Consider the following 13,121-nt stretch of genomic DNA (forward strand, 5'->3'; position numbering starts at 1 on the left):
CGCGAGAGCCAGCGAGCGAGAGCGAGGCTGCGGCGAGGAGGCGCTGACAGGGACGCGCGCGCGCTCCAGCCCCGACCCCGGCCCAAGCCGCCATCGCCGCCGCCCGCCCACTCGTCCCTCGGCAGCATCCCCTCGCCATGGAGGCGAGGCCACCGCCGTCGCCGCGGAGCTTCGAGCCGCGGACCGGACGGCGGCCCTGAGGGCGAGTGGCTGGCCGAGACGCCGCCACGGAGTGAGGTGGAGCTACCGCCCGCGTCCCCAGCGGTGCCGCCCAGCGCCGGACTCGGTGAGTGTCCGCCGCCGCCGGGCGGGGGGTGGGCTCCGGAAGGCGGGGCTGCCCCGCCGCGTAAGGAGGGGTCCTCGGATCCGGCTTTTCCGGGGGGGGTGTCTCCCCAGGGTTTACACATCCTGGTGCGGTGGACCTGGGGGAGGGGGTCCCCGGAAACCTGCGGGACCGGGACGCGCTGGAGCCTTGCGGGCGTGCCCTCCCGGGGCTCAGACCCAGAGCTGCCTTCGTTCATTCTGAAAGAAGAAACTTGAACCGCGAGCGTGGCGTCTGCTCCAGCCCATTTAGTGCGAGGAAAGAAAACTCCACGCAAACGAAAATTTGCTCTTGCAGTGAACAATTGCCCCCCCCACCCCCCCGTTTAAAGCCCCTCCCGTCCCTACTTTCAGGCTGTCCATTCTCAACTGTTGAGGATGCTTTAGAAGGGAAATAGATTAGAGATGCCCATAATTAACGAGACACTTGGGAACGCACATCCTTATCCCTTTTGCTTTCAGTAAATTAAAATACTTTTTTTTTGTGGGAAAGAATATTAATTCCTAACTGTATTTCTTAAAAATAAAAACAGCGCAAGAGCCTAGTGAGTTGAGGTTTGTGTTGTTGCTGCTGTCAGTCTTGATTTTTGGTGGTGGTTTTGAAGCAAGGTCTCCCTGTAGCCCAGGCTGGCCTCCTCCTACCTCATCTTTCTGAGTGTAGAAATTAAACGTGCATCACCATGTTGGGCTAGTGATTTTTGTATGACAGGAAAAAAGGAATGTTCCAAACCTTCCTAGATAGGATAGTACCAGCAGAAACCTTTGGTCAGGATAGTGATCCCTGTTAGCAACGAGTCACATTTCCCTGGAGATGGCATCACTTGCCACCTGCTAGCTATTGAGGCAGCTGGATTCCCAGAAGATGGTGGGTGAGCAGAGAGGAATGATGGGAAAGGAGGAGCATTTTTGTGCCTGGACCCTCTTTTCAAATTAGATCCCATACTGTTACTTGCTTACTTAAAAACAAACTTGCTTAGGCTGGGGTTGTGGCTCTCTGCTTCCCTGGCCCTGGTTTGATCCCCAGCACTACATAAACCAGGCATGGAGGTGCAAAATTCAGGGTCACCCATGGCTACATAATGAGTTTTAGGCCACCTACACCAGACCCTGTCTCAAAAACCAACAAAATCCTTTGCTTACTTTCCTTCTGTCATGGGATGAATGAAGCACCAAATGCCCTATCAGATCACACAAGGCATCTGACAACCTAAAAAAAAAATACTACTTATTGATAACTTCCATAAATACAGACAATATACCATGATCATAATCCTCTCTCACCACTCCCACTCCCAATCCCTTCTTTCCAACTAGTCTTGCTTTTGACAGCGTTTCAGCCACTTTTTATGGGTAGTCCAAGCCACTGCAAACGAACTCCAGAATGCATGCGCCACCTTGTGTATCTGGCTTACATGGGTCCTGGGGAATCGAGTGTCAAACCAGGGCCTTAGGCTTCACAGGCAAGCGCTTAACTGCTGAGCCATCTCTCCAGCCTATATATATTATTACTGTGTTCTCTTTTGTCCTTTACTTGCCTTGAGGACAGGGGCTATGTCTTGTGTAATTTTTCCCTGGTAGGAGAATTATTCCTACTTATCCTGTTCTCAAGAAAAAAAGTTAATATTATTTATTTATTTGTGAGCAGAGACAGGAGAGAGAGAGAGAAAATGAGAATGTGTGTGTCAGGGCCTGTAGCCTCTGCAAACGAACTCCAGATGCTTACACCACCTTGTGTATCTAGCTTATGTGAGTACTGGGGAATCAAACCTGGGTCCATAGACTTTGCAGGCAAGTACCTTAACTACAGAGCCATCTCTCTAGCCTCTCAAGAAAAATCTTCACAGATGTTTCCTAAAGGCCTCCTTGGAGTGCATGCTCAATACTTTGAGTACTCTGCTACCCCTCCTCTCCATGTACATCACATTCCACTCTCATAAATAGTCAGCAAGCCGAAATGGACAGGTTGTGTCCCACTGACTTCTGGTCTGTTTGTCCGTGAAATGCAAAAGTCCTTTAGTCATTTTCCACCACTGTCTACTCTTAGTGGCTTGACAGATAGTCAGTGTAAGCCATTGCAGAATCCAAGAGGCTGTTTACTGGGTGCCTTTTAGTCATAGATTTAGTTTGTGGGTGAAATACAGAACCAGAAAGGCTCTCACTCTAGCCCAGCTCATCTGGAGTTCACTATATGTAGTCTCAGGATGGCCTCCAACTCACGGCAATCCTCCTACCTCTGCTTCCCAAGTTCTGGGATTAAAGGCGTGCACCACCACACCTGGATCCTGTGCCATCTATTTGCCAAACAAAGCTCTTGTGGTACAAAATGAAAGTGAGAAAGTCACAGACCAATGCAGGACTGGTGGGTCTAAACAACGACAGCTACAGTAATGATTGATGTCTTTTATTTGCCTGTGACAAGCCATGTAATACATGCCTGATATGAATTCTCTTACTTAATCTTTTCAGCAGTCATATTCAGGCTTATTGCTACTCTGTAGGTTGGAAATTGAGGCTGCACACAGAACACGGATAAGGGAATAGTCAGTATTTGAGCCCTAGTAGTCTGTCTGGATCCTTGGCATGAATGGTCTGGGAAAGCTTTCCTGATAGGGAAGCCTTTGAGTTCTGAAGGTGGCAAAGGCTTTTGTGGGCAATGGGCTGTATGTGTAAGATAGAGGGTTGTAATGCAAGCAGTTGGAGGAAAGACTGGCTGTCTTAAGGAAATGAGAGGTTAAACATGTTGGATTGGGTAGACTTCTGTCTACCAAAGAGTGGGAGATGAGGTTACGGTCATCTTGAAAGGCTGTATGTGCTTATGTTAGTGTGTGAGTTTGAGCAGTGCAGACCCCTGAAGAAGGTCAGGGTCTTGCACTGATGGTATTGGAAAGGTCCTTTGGAGCCATTATGAGGCCATAGGCTGTGCAGTTGAGTAGGCAGTGGCTCAAACCCACCCTCTTAGAAGCAGAGGAAGGTTCATTGTTGTCTTCTTTATTATTATTATTTTAAAAATATTTTTAATTTATTATTTACTCATTCTCATTCTCCCCTCCCCTCCCTTCCCTTCCCCTCCCTTCCCTTCCCTTCCCCTCCCCTCCCCTCCCTCCCTCCCTCTCTCTCTCTCTCTTCTCTCCCTGCAGATAAAAATATAAAAATGGTAGCTGGAGGGAAGACTTAGCGGTTAAGGTGTTTGCCTGCAAAGCCAAAGGACCCTGGTTCAATTCCCCAGGACCCATGTTAGCCAGATGCACAGGGGGCCACACACGTCTGGAGTTCATTTGCAGTGGCTGGAGGCCCTGGCACACCTATTCTTTCTCACTCTCGCCCTTCCTCTGTCAAATAAATAAAAACAAAATATTTTTAAAAATCATTTAAAAAATATGTAAATAGCTGAGCATGGTGATGCACACCTTTAATCCCAGCACTTGGGTGGCTGAGGTACAAGGATTGTTGAGTTCAAGGACAACCTTAGATAAATTCCAGGTCGGCCTGGCTTAGAGCAAGACCCTATCTCAAAAAAAAAACAAAACCCAACTAACTAACTAAATAAATAAAATGAGCACTTTTGGGAAACCATTTCCCATTAATACAGAGTTGTTTACTCTTTGTATTAATATTTCTTCTGCATGGTGAAATAAGTTGTTTTACTTGTGTGTAGGACTATTATGTATTTATAGATAGTCTTCATGTTAAACATTTTGTTTCTAGATTTTTCTCTTATACAATACAGTGAATATCCTCTGATATACATTGTTATATGCTCATGTATACAATTATCTGACTAGTTTAAGAAATAGAAATGCTGGGTGAAAGGACTTTTACATATTTTTAATTTTTAGATAGATGTCCAAATTGCCACTTCTTTGAGGTAGTTGTACCAGTTTATCCTCTCTTTCAAAGTGTGTCACTCAGTAGATGTAAATCAGAATATCCAGCTGGATCACCTGGGATGCTTTCTCAGTTGTCATATGCCTGCTTTTCTCTCACCCTCCTCCAACCTGTTGTGTTTTACAGAGGATTAGAATGACTTGTGCAAGAAAATTAGTGTGGGATGATGATGGTTTATTTTTTGCAGTTCTGATATTTTTATTTGTATTTGGCCAGTACCTTTCATGAAAGCACTTAGCATCAGTTTATTAACAGTGTTGCATTATTTTTTCCTCATCTTCATATAGAAAGTCATAAATACAAAGTTGGCTAAATATAGAATTTTGTCACTTAGCCTTTTTATTTTTTTTTAAATTTTATTTATTTATTTATTTATTTATTTGAGAGCGACAGACACAGAGAGAAAGACAGATAGAGGGAGAGAGAGAGAATGGGCGCACCAGGGCTTCCAGCCTCTGCAAACAAACTCCAGACGCATGGTGCCCCCTTGTGCATCTGGATAACGTGGGACCTGGGGAACCGAGCCTTGAACCGGGGTCCTTAGGCTTCACAGGCAAGCACTTAACCGCTAAGCCATCTCTCCAGCCCCACTTAGCCTTTTTAAATTTGTATGTGCATGTGTATGTACTTGTGGAGGCCAGAGGACAACCACAGGTGTTCATTAGAAGTGCTGTCACCATTGAGATAGGGTCTGTTTTTTTTTCCCCCAGGGGTAGGGAGGGGTCTTTTTGAAGCAGGGTCTCCCTCTAGCCCAGGCTAACCTGAAACTCATTCTCATACTTACATAGGTGGATCCTCCAGTGCACGTCACCACACCCAGTATTGAGATAGGGTTAGGGTCTCTAATCAGCTAAAGCTTGCCATTAGATTAGACTGGCTGGCCAGGGTGCCTCAGGGATTATAAATGTATGCCACTGGAATTATAAGTGTATGCCACCATGTCCAGCATTTTTCCATAGGTTTTGGGGATTAAATTCAGGTCCTCATGCTTGTGAGACAAGCACTGACTGAGCTGTCTCTCTAACCCTTGTCTTTTTACTCTTAGCGTAATAGCTCATAAGAGTTTTAAATTTCAAAGATGAAGAAAAATAATTTTAGTCTGAGTGCAACTAAAAGCTAATAGAATAACGCTAGTAATAAAACTCAGTAGCAAACTGACAACCCAATTTTAAAGTCTTATCTATTAAACAGAGAAGCCACTAAATGTAAAAGTCTATTTATTATTATTAAATTTTTTTCGAGGTAGGATATTGGTCTAGTCCAGGCTGACCTTGATTTCACTACGCAGTCTCAGGCTGGCTTTGAACTTGCAGCAATCCTCTTATTTCAGTCTTCTGAGATTAAAGGTGTGCCCTACAACACCTGGCATAAAAGTATATTTAAGTCTTTTGAATTTATATCTAATACATGTGATTGTACTGTCAGTGATTTTTATGATTGTAATTAGCATATACAAAATATAGTTTTTGAATGTCATAAAAATACTTTCTATTTACTATTTGTCTTTGTTTAAAAATCACAGCACAGGCTGGGCGTGATGGTGCATGCCTTTAATCCCAGCACTCAGTAGGCAGAGGTAAAGAGGATCACTGTGAGTTTGAGGCCCCCTGAAACTATATAGTGAATTCTAGGTCAGCTTGGGCTAGAGCCAGACCCTACCTCAGCAAAAAAAAAAAAAAAAAAAAAAATCACAACACATTGGTTGGAGAAATGGCTCAGTGGTTAAGCTGTTTGCTTGCAGAGCCTACCAACCCGAGTTTGATTCCCCAGTACCTACATAAAGCCAGATGCACAAAGTGGCTTCATGCATCTGAAGTCTGTTTGCAGTGGCTGGAGGCCCTGGCATGCCCATTCTCTCTGTCTTCCATATCTCTCTCTGCTTGCAAATAAATATTTTAAAAACAGGCTGGAGAAATGGCTTATTGATGAAGGCATTTGACTGCAAAGCCAAAAGACCTCAGTTCGATTCCTTAGGACCCATGTAAGCCAGATGCACAAGGTGGTGCATGCATCTGGAGTTCCCTTTGCAGTGGCTGGAGGCCCTGTTGCACCCATTTTCTCTTTCTCCCTAGCTCCCTCAAATAAATAAAATTTTAAAAAGATTTAGAAAACAAAAAATAAAATCACAGCACAATATTCCATTCATCAACAGCTACAGTATGTGCAGTTTGTATTCTTTCTTCTTTTTCCCTTTATATAATTACAAATAGTACTTTTATATAATATTTTATTGAATCTTTATTTCTCAAGTCAGTTCATCCTAATAATGTAATTACTAATTTAAATGAAATTTAATGATACCTTGAGCTACTAGGTTTAATTAATTTATATTTTGTTTGTTTTTGAGGTTAAGGTCTCACTGTAGCCCAGGTTGGCTCATTCTGTAGTCCCAGGCTAGCCTTGAACTCACAGTGCTCTGCTTACTTTTGCCTCCGAGTGCTGGGACATTGTGCAAGTTTGAAATAGGATTTTGGTATGAAATCTAAGACTAGATCCTATTCTGTTGAATATAGCAGGCATTGTGCCAGGAGCAAGGGGATACCCTAGAGTAATATGGATTGATGTCTATCCTCATGGTATTTGTGGGTTAGTAGACATTAATTACCTCTTGGTAATTACAGATGTAAATGATGTCATCAAAGTAGAAAATTTGAGTGTCTTGAGAGTGCCAGAGTAGTTTAGCAATTAAACAACATTTGCAAAGGCCCTGAGCTGGGAAGGGCTTTGGTAGCTCAGGGCAGCATTTCTGTAACTTGAATGTGCACATGAACCATCTGGGAATCTTTTAAAAATGCCAGGTCCTGATTCAGTAGATCTGTAGTGGGACTTGGGATTCTGCATTACTCACTACCTCCTTGGTGAGGTGATGCTGCTGGTTGGTGGATCACACTTATGACAAGGCCTACTTGAGAACTTGGTGAGGAACTGAAGCTGGCCCACCATGATGAACAGGAAATGGCAGGTGGATTGCTGTGGCATCAGAGCCATAGTTCTCTGCCCTGTTGCACTCTAGATTCACCTCTAAAAAAATATGGCATGCAGATGCCCTGCACCAAGCATGTTTCTTTAGCTTGGAGAGGACCCGAATTTGTATTTTAATTCCCCAGGTGATTCTAATGCGAAGTCAGGGTTGAGACACACTGGGCTGGAGAGTTGCAGAGGCCAGGGTTGAGGGTGCATGAATGGATTCTAGATGTTTTTGTTTGTTTTATATTTTGAGGTAGGTCTTGCTGTAGCCCAGGTTGACCTGGAATTCAAAGCAATCTTCCTACGTGCTGGGATTAAAGGTGTGAGCCACCACACCCAGCTGGATTTTCATTCTTTTTAAATATTTTATTTACTTGAGAGAGAGAGAATGGACCATAAAAATATTTTTTTCAAAAATAATAACTTTATCTGGATGTGGTGGCATACACCTTTAATCCTAGCACTTGGGAGGCAGAGGTGGGAGGATCACCGTGAGTTCAAGGCCACACTGAAACTACATAGTTAATTCCAGGTCATCCTGGGCCAGAGTGAGACCCTATCTCAAGAAACTAAAAAAAAAAAAAAAAACACTTCGGGTATGTAGTGTTAATGTGTTAGGTACAAAATGGTGGATGTCCTGAAGGAAGAGAGTTCTGAAGTGAGTAGAAACATACTCATCTACTCAGTGGATTGTAACATATTATTGGTAGCTTATACTAACATCCAGTTTCATTAAGCTAACTTTACAAAATGAACCTGTAGGGAAACCAGTGATTGATAATAGAGGTACAGGCAAACAAAGTAGCAGTGCTGACACTTGTCTTATGAACTTTTCTTTTTTAAAAAAATTATATTTATTCATTAGAGAGAGAAAGAGAAAGGCAGGTAGAATGGGCACACCAGGGCCTCTAGCCTCTGCAAATGAACTCCAGATCCATGTGCCTCCATGTGCATATGCTTTGTGTGGGTACTGGGGAATTGAACTTGGGTCATTAGGCTTTGCAGGCAAGCACCTTAACCGCTAAGACATTTCTCTAGCCCTGTCTTATGAACTCTTAATGAGTTACTAGATATTGTAAATCAGCTGTCATTTAAATGGAAAGTAACCAGGCATGGTAACACATGCCTTTAATTCCAGCACTCAAAAAGCAGAGGTAAGAGGTTCACTTTGTGTTCAAGGCCAGTCTGAGACTATGTAGTTAATTCCAGGTCAGCCTGGGCTAGAGCAAGACCCTACCTCAAAAAACTAAAAAAAGAAAAAAAAAATACTAAAATAGGCTGTTGCTAGTAATAAAAAATTTGAAAAGTACACATGTGGAATGTGATGAGAACTCCCTATTTTACCTGTTGTCCAGTCTTGAGACTTGAACCCAGGACTTTGTAAATCCTAGGCAACCACTATTATTAAGCCATACTCCAAACCCCTCGTGCCTTTTTTCAGTGGTGTTCAAAGTTACAGGTTGCTCAATCAAATGTAGTAGTTTTACTTACCTTAATTATTAAAATTTATATTTGTGGTTTCTGGTTTTTATTAAAGTCAGATAGCATTTGGCAGATTCTTTTCAGTCTCCAGACCTATTTTATAATAATAATAATTATTATTATATTATAATTATTGTTATTACTGGCTTTTCAAGGTAGGGTCTTACTGTAGCCCATACCGACTTGGAATTCACTATGCAGTCTCAGGGTGGCCTTGAACTCATGTTGATCCTCCTACCTCTGCCTCCCTAGTGCTGGGATTGAAGGTGAGCACCACCATGCCTGGCTTGTTCATTCTGTCTCAAATAAATAAGTTTAAAAATTATTCAGGGTGTTTGGAGGATTATAGATAAGACAAGAATTGCCATATATTGATAAAACTATGTAAAATTTGGGGATTTGTTTAGAAGTTTGTATTGTGTTCTTACTGTTGTGTGCATTTCAGAATTGCTGTAGTACAAATTAAAAAAGAAAATACTGGGCTGGAGAGATGGCTCAGTGGTTAAGGCACTTGCTTGCAAAGTCTGATGGCCCAGGTTCAATTCCCCAGTACCCACGTAAAGCCAAATGTACCTTCATTTTTTGGTTTATTGAGGTCGTGTCTTGCTCTAACCCAGGCTCACCTAGAATTCACTATGTAGTCTCAGGTTGGCCTTGAACTCATTGTGATCCTCCTACTTCTGGAGTGATGGAATTAAAGGCATTGAGTACCATGCCCAGCTCTACGTTCCATTTCACAGTATTAGGGCTGAGAACATAGGAGCTTGCTACTGCCACCAGCTTGCTAAATTTCTATATTAAATTTTTCTGTGGTACTGGGAGTCATTTGGGGGGGGGGTGTGGGGGTAAGGTCTCACTGTGTAGCCCAAGTTGGCCTTGAACTCAGTGTCCTCTTGTAATAGCCTTTTGAGTTCTGGGAACATAGATGTGAACCACCATATCCAGCTATCTTTTTATTTTTTTAGTTTTTGCTAGCCAGATTTAAAGCAAATGTTTGTATTATTGAGTGGCGAAAAATAGCACAGCTAAAAAACAAAAATAGCACAGTTAATAAGCCTAGCCATTGTGCTCTTACCATCTGGACCCATGTGTATTTTTTTCTATTAAAACAAAATATTGCTGGGTACACTTTAATCCCAGCAGTGGTAAGAGGATCACAGTGAGTTTGAAGCCACCCTGAGACTACAAACAAACAAAAAAAGTAATTGCCCCCCCCCACACACATAACCTTCCCTATAAAACAAGGCACAGGTTTATACATGTATGTGTACACATACATTATTTTATTATGTTTTTTTTTCCTTTTTTTGGTTTTTCAAGGTAAGGTAAGGTAGCCCAGGCTGACCTAGAATTCACTATGTAGTCTCAGGGTGGCCTCAAACTCATGGAGATCTTTCTATTTCTGCCTCCCGAGTGCTGGGATTAAAGGCATGCGCCACCATGCCCAGCTTACTAGTTTATTATGTATACCAAAGATATATAAAGTCATTTCACTACTATTACTGAAATAAAATTAGAACAAAACTCATTTTTAAAATATTTTGGTATTTGGGTTTGGGGGAGATGGCTAAGCAGTTAAATGTGCTTTTTTGCAAAGACTGTCAGCCTGTGTTCGATTTTCTAATGTCCACATGAAGCCAGATGCACAAAGTGGTACATGTGTCTGGAATTCATTTGCAATAGCAAAAGGTCCTGGCACACCCTCTTCTCTTTCTCTCATAAATAAATAAAAATACTTAAAAAATATTTTGTTATGGGGCTGGAGAGATGGCTTAGTGGTTAAGCACTTGCCTGAGAAGCCTGTGGACCCCGGTTCAAGGCTCAATTCCCCAGGACCCACGTTAGCCAGATGCACAAGGGGGTGCACACATCTGGAGTTTGTTTGCAGTGGCTGGAGGCCCTGGCATGCCCATTCTCTCTCTCTATCTGCCTTTCTCTCTTTGTCTGTTGCACTCAAATAAATAAAAATAAACAAAAATTTAAAAAATATTTTGTTAGCCGGGCATGGTAGCGCATGCCTTTAATCCCAGTACTTGGGAGGCAGAGGTGGGAGGATTGCCATGAGTTCGAGGCCACCCTGAGACTCCATAGTGAATTCCAGGTCAGCCTGGGCTAGAGTGAGACCCTACCTCGAAAAACCCAAAAAAAAAAAAAAAATTGTTATGATTTACAAGATAAAACATTTCTCATTATAGTTGAAAATCTTTTCTTTCCTATTGTGTGTGTTCAGGGAAGTTCGGATTGAATCCAGGGCTTTGTATATACTAGGCAAGCATTCTACCATTGAGAGCATTTACATTCCTATCATCCCAAAATTTTTATTTTTAATTTTTTTGTTTATTTTTATTTATTTGTTTGAGAGCGACAGAGAGAGAAAGAGGCAGAGAGAGACAGAGAGAGAATGGGCACGCCAGGGCCTCCAGCCACTGCAAACAAACTCCAGACGTGTGCACACCCCCTTGTGCATCTGGCTAATGTGGGTCCTGGGGAATAGAGCCTTGAACTGGGGTCCTCAGGCTTCTCAGGCAAGCGTTTAACCACTAAGCCATCTCTCCAGCCCATCCCAAAACTTTTAAATTTATTATTATTGTAGATACACAATCCAAAAGATTATTTCTGTAGAGAATGAACTAAGTGGAACATAGAATTACATGATTGCTAGAATGAATCTGGCTGATGGTGATGGTATTCTGGATTGGTTTAGGGTGGGGAAGTACATAGACATGATTTAAGCAGAATAAATATAATATTAGTGAAATTCTAGATTTTTATCTTTTTGGAAGAGATGATTATTGGTAAATAGAGCTTTGGTGTATAGGAAGAAATTAAAATCTGTCTGTTGTGAATTATGTAGTTTTCAGACTGAAGAGCAGCTTCATATAACATCATAAATGCATCAGTACTACCCATTCATTAAGAGAATGCCTTTCACTAACGTACGTACATGTTTTAACACTTATTAGAGTGGCAGTGTGAGGTAGTTCCAAGGCTTGTGGTATCCTTTTAAAAGGAGTTGATCTTAGCCAGGTGTGATCTTCATAGCTTTAATCCTAGCACTCTGGGAGGCTGAAGTAGGAGGATCAGTGGCCAGCCTGACAAGTGAAACCCTGCTTCAAATAAGAAAAGGAACTTACTTTTACCTAAATACTTCTGTCTTCTAGTTCTTTTTGTGTTTCAGTGATGTAAATACTTCTCCCATTTTTCAGGGAGTGAGACCTGTCCTTAATTCATTGCTTCTGCCCATGCTTATATTTGCCTTCCCCTGTTCTCTTTTCCTGCCTGGACCTGCTTATTGTTGATAGGGCCTGAGTTCACATTGGTGAAGTGGTGCTTCTCTTTTTCCACAAATCTGGGTGTTAGGCTTCCCAAGTTCTGGTAGCAATTATGTTCTCTTTACTAGGACAAAACACACAACTAGAAGGAAAGGGTTTATTTTCACCTTATAGTTTTGTGGGGAAGTTTCATCATGCCAAGAAAGTGATGGCAGGAGCAGCCAGCCAGGTGTGTCACATTTCTATAGCAGCATAGAGGAAGTAGCGGGAGCCGAATGTGGCAAGAAGCACCCCAGTGCCTGTCCCAGTGACACACCTCTTCCAGAAGGCTTTAATCTCTCAAAGCCAGGGATTAAGTATAAGGTTTAACCACAAAGCACATGAGGCTATGGGGACATCTTACATAGAAACTGCCTCCATCTTCAAGTCTTAAAAACCTTTAAAGATGAGAAGCAGAAGCAGCCCAGGGAGATTAGATGTGGCCCAGTATCTTGCTTCTAAGTTTGTGGGGGTCATGAAAGGCCATTTTTGTCCCCACAATTCATGCTCAGTGCTACAGTGCTGATGGCAAAGGGTCTGAACCTCTCGACAGAAATTGTTAGTAGTGAGTTGACAAGAGTAGAGGAATATTCAAAACAAAACAAAACAAGCCAGGCGTGATGGCGCACACCTTTTATCCCAGCACTAGGGAGCAGAGGTAGGAGGATTGCCATGAGTTCGAGGCCACCCTGACACTACATAGTGAATCCCAGGTTAGCCTGGGCTAGAGTAAGACCCTATCTCAAAAAAAAAAAAAAAAACCACCAAAAATAACACATGGTTTTGACATGGCTTTTAGTTAGTGCTTATACTTTATGTGCAGATTTATGTGTCTATTTAAATTATTAATATTTGTGTGTTTATATACAGTAAAAGATAATTTCCTCCCAGCCTCCAGCTTTCCTTTTCAATAGAATCCATAGGTACTGTGAATAATAGTTGTAAAAATTTCCAGAAATATTGTATACTAATACCATATAAGAATTACTTACATTCAGGAAACAGCAAAGGTTTGAGAGTTTTATTTAAAAAAATTGAAGGCTGGAGAGGTGGCTCAGTTAAGGTGCTTTCCTGCAAAGCTGAAGGACCCAGGTTCAATTCCCCAGTACCCATGTAAAGTCAGATGCACAGATGGTGCATGTATCTAGAGTTCAT

The 13,121-nt window shown here is 42.2% G+C and overlaps 1 protein-coding gene across 7 annotated transcripts in view; it reads left to right on the forward strand.

Moving 5' to 3' along the window:
• Positions 1-199: 199 nt before the first annotated feature.
• The window catches only part of Ptpra (protein tyrosine phosphatase receptor type A), a 185,949-nt gene continuing 173,027 nt past the window's right edge, over positions 200-13,121 (forward strand). Inside the window, exon 1 of one of the 7 annotated variants that reach the window (XM_045156280.1) lies at positions 200-286. The gene's annotated coding sequence lies outside the window, so the exon portion shown is untranslated. The remainder of the gene's footprint in view (positions 287-13,121) is intronic. The other 6 variants (XM_045156279.1, XM_045156281.1, XM_045156284.1 and 3 more) reach the window with 6 other exon arrangements.

The sequence above is a fragment of the Jaculus jaculus genome, chromosome 8 (genome assembly GCF_020740685.1).
Source record: "Jaculus jaculus isolate mJacJac1 chromosome 8, mJacJac1.mat.Y.cur, whole genome shotgun sequence".
Taxonomy (NCBI): domain Eukaryota; kingdom Metazoa; phylum Chordata; class Mammalia; order Rodentia; family Dipodidae; genus Jaculus; species Jaculus jaculus.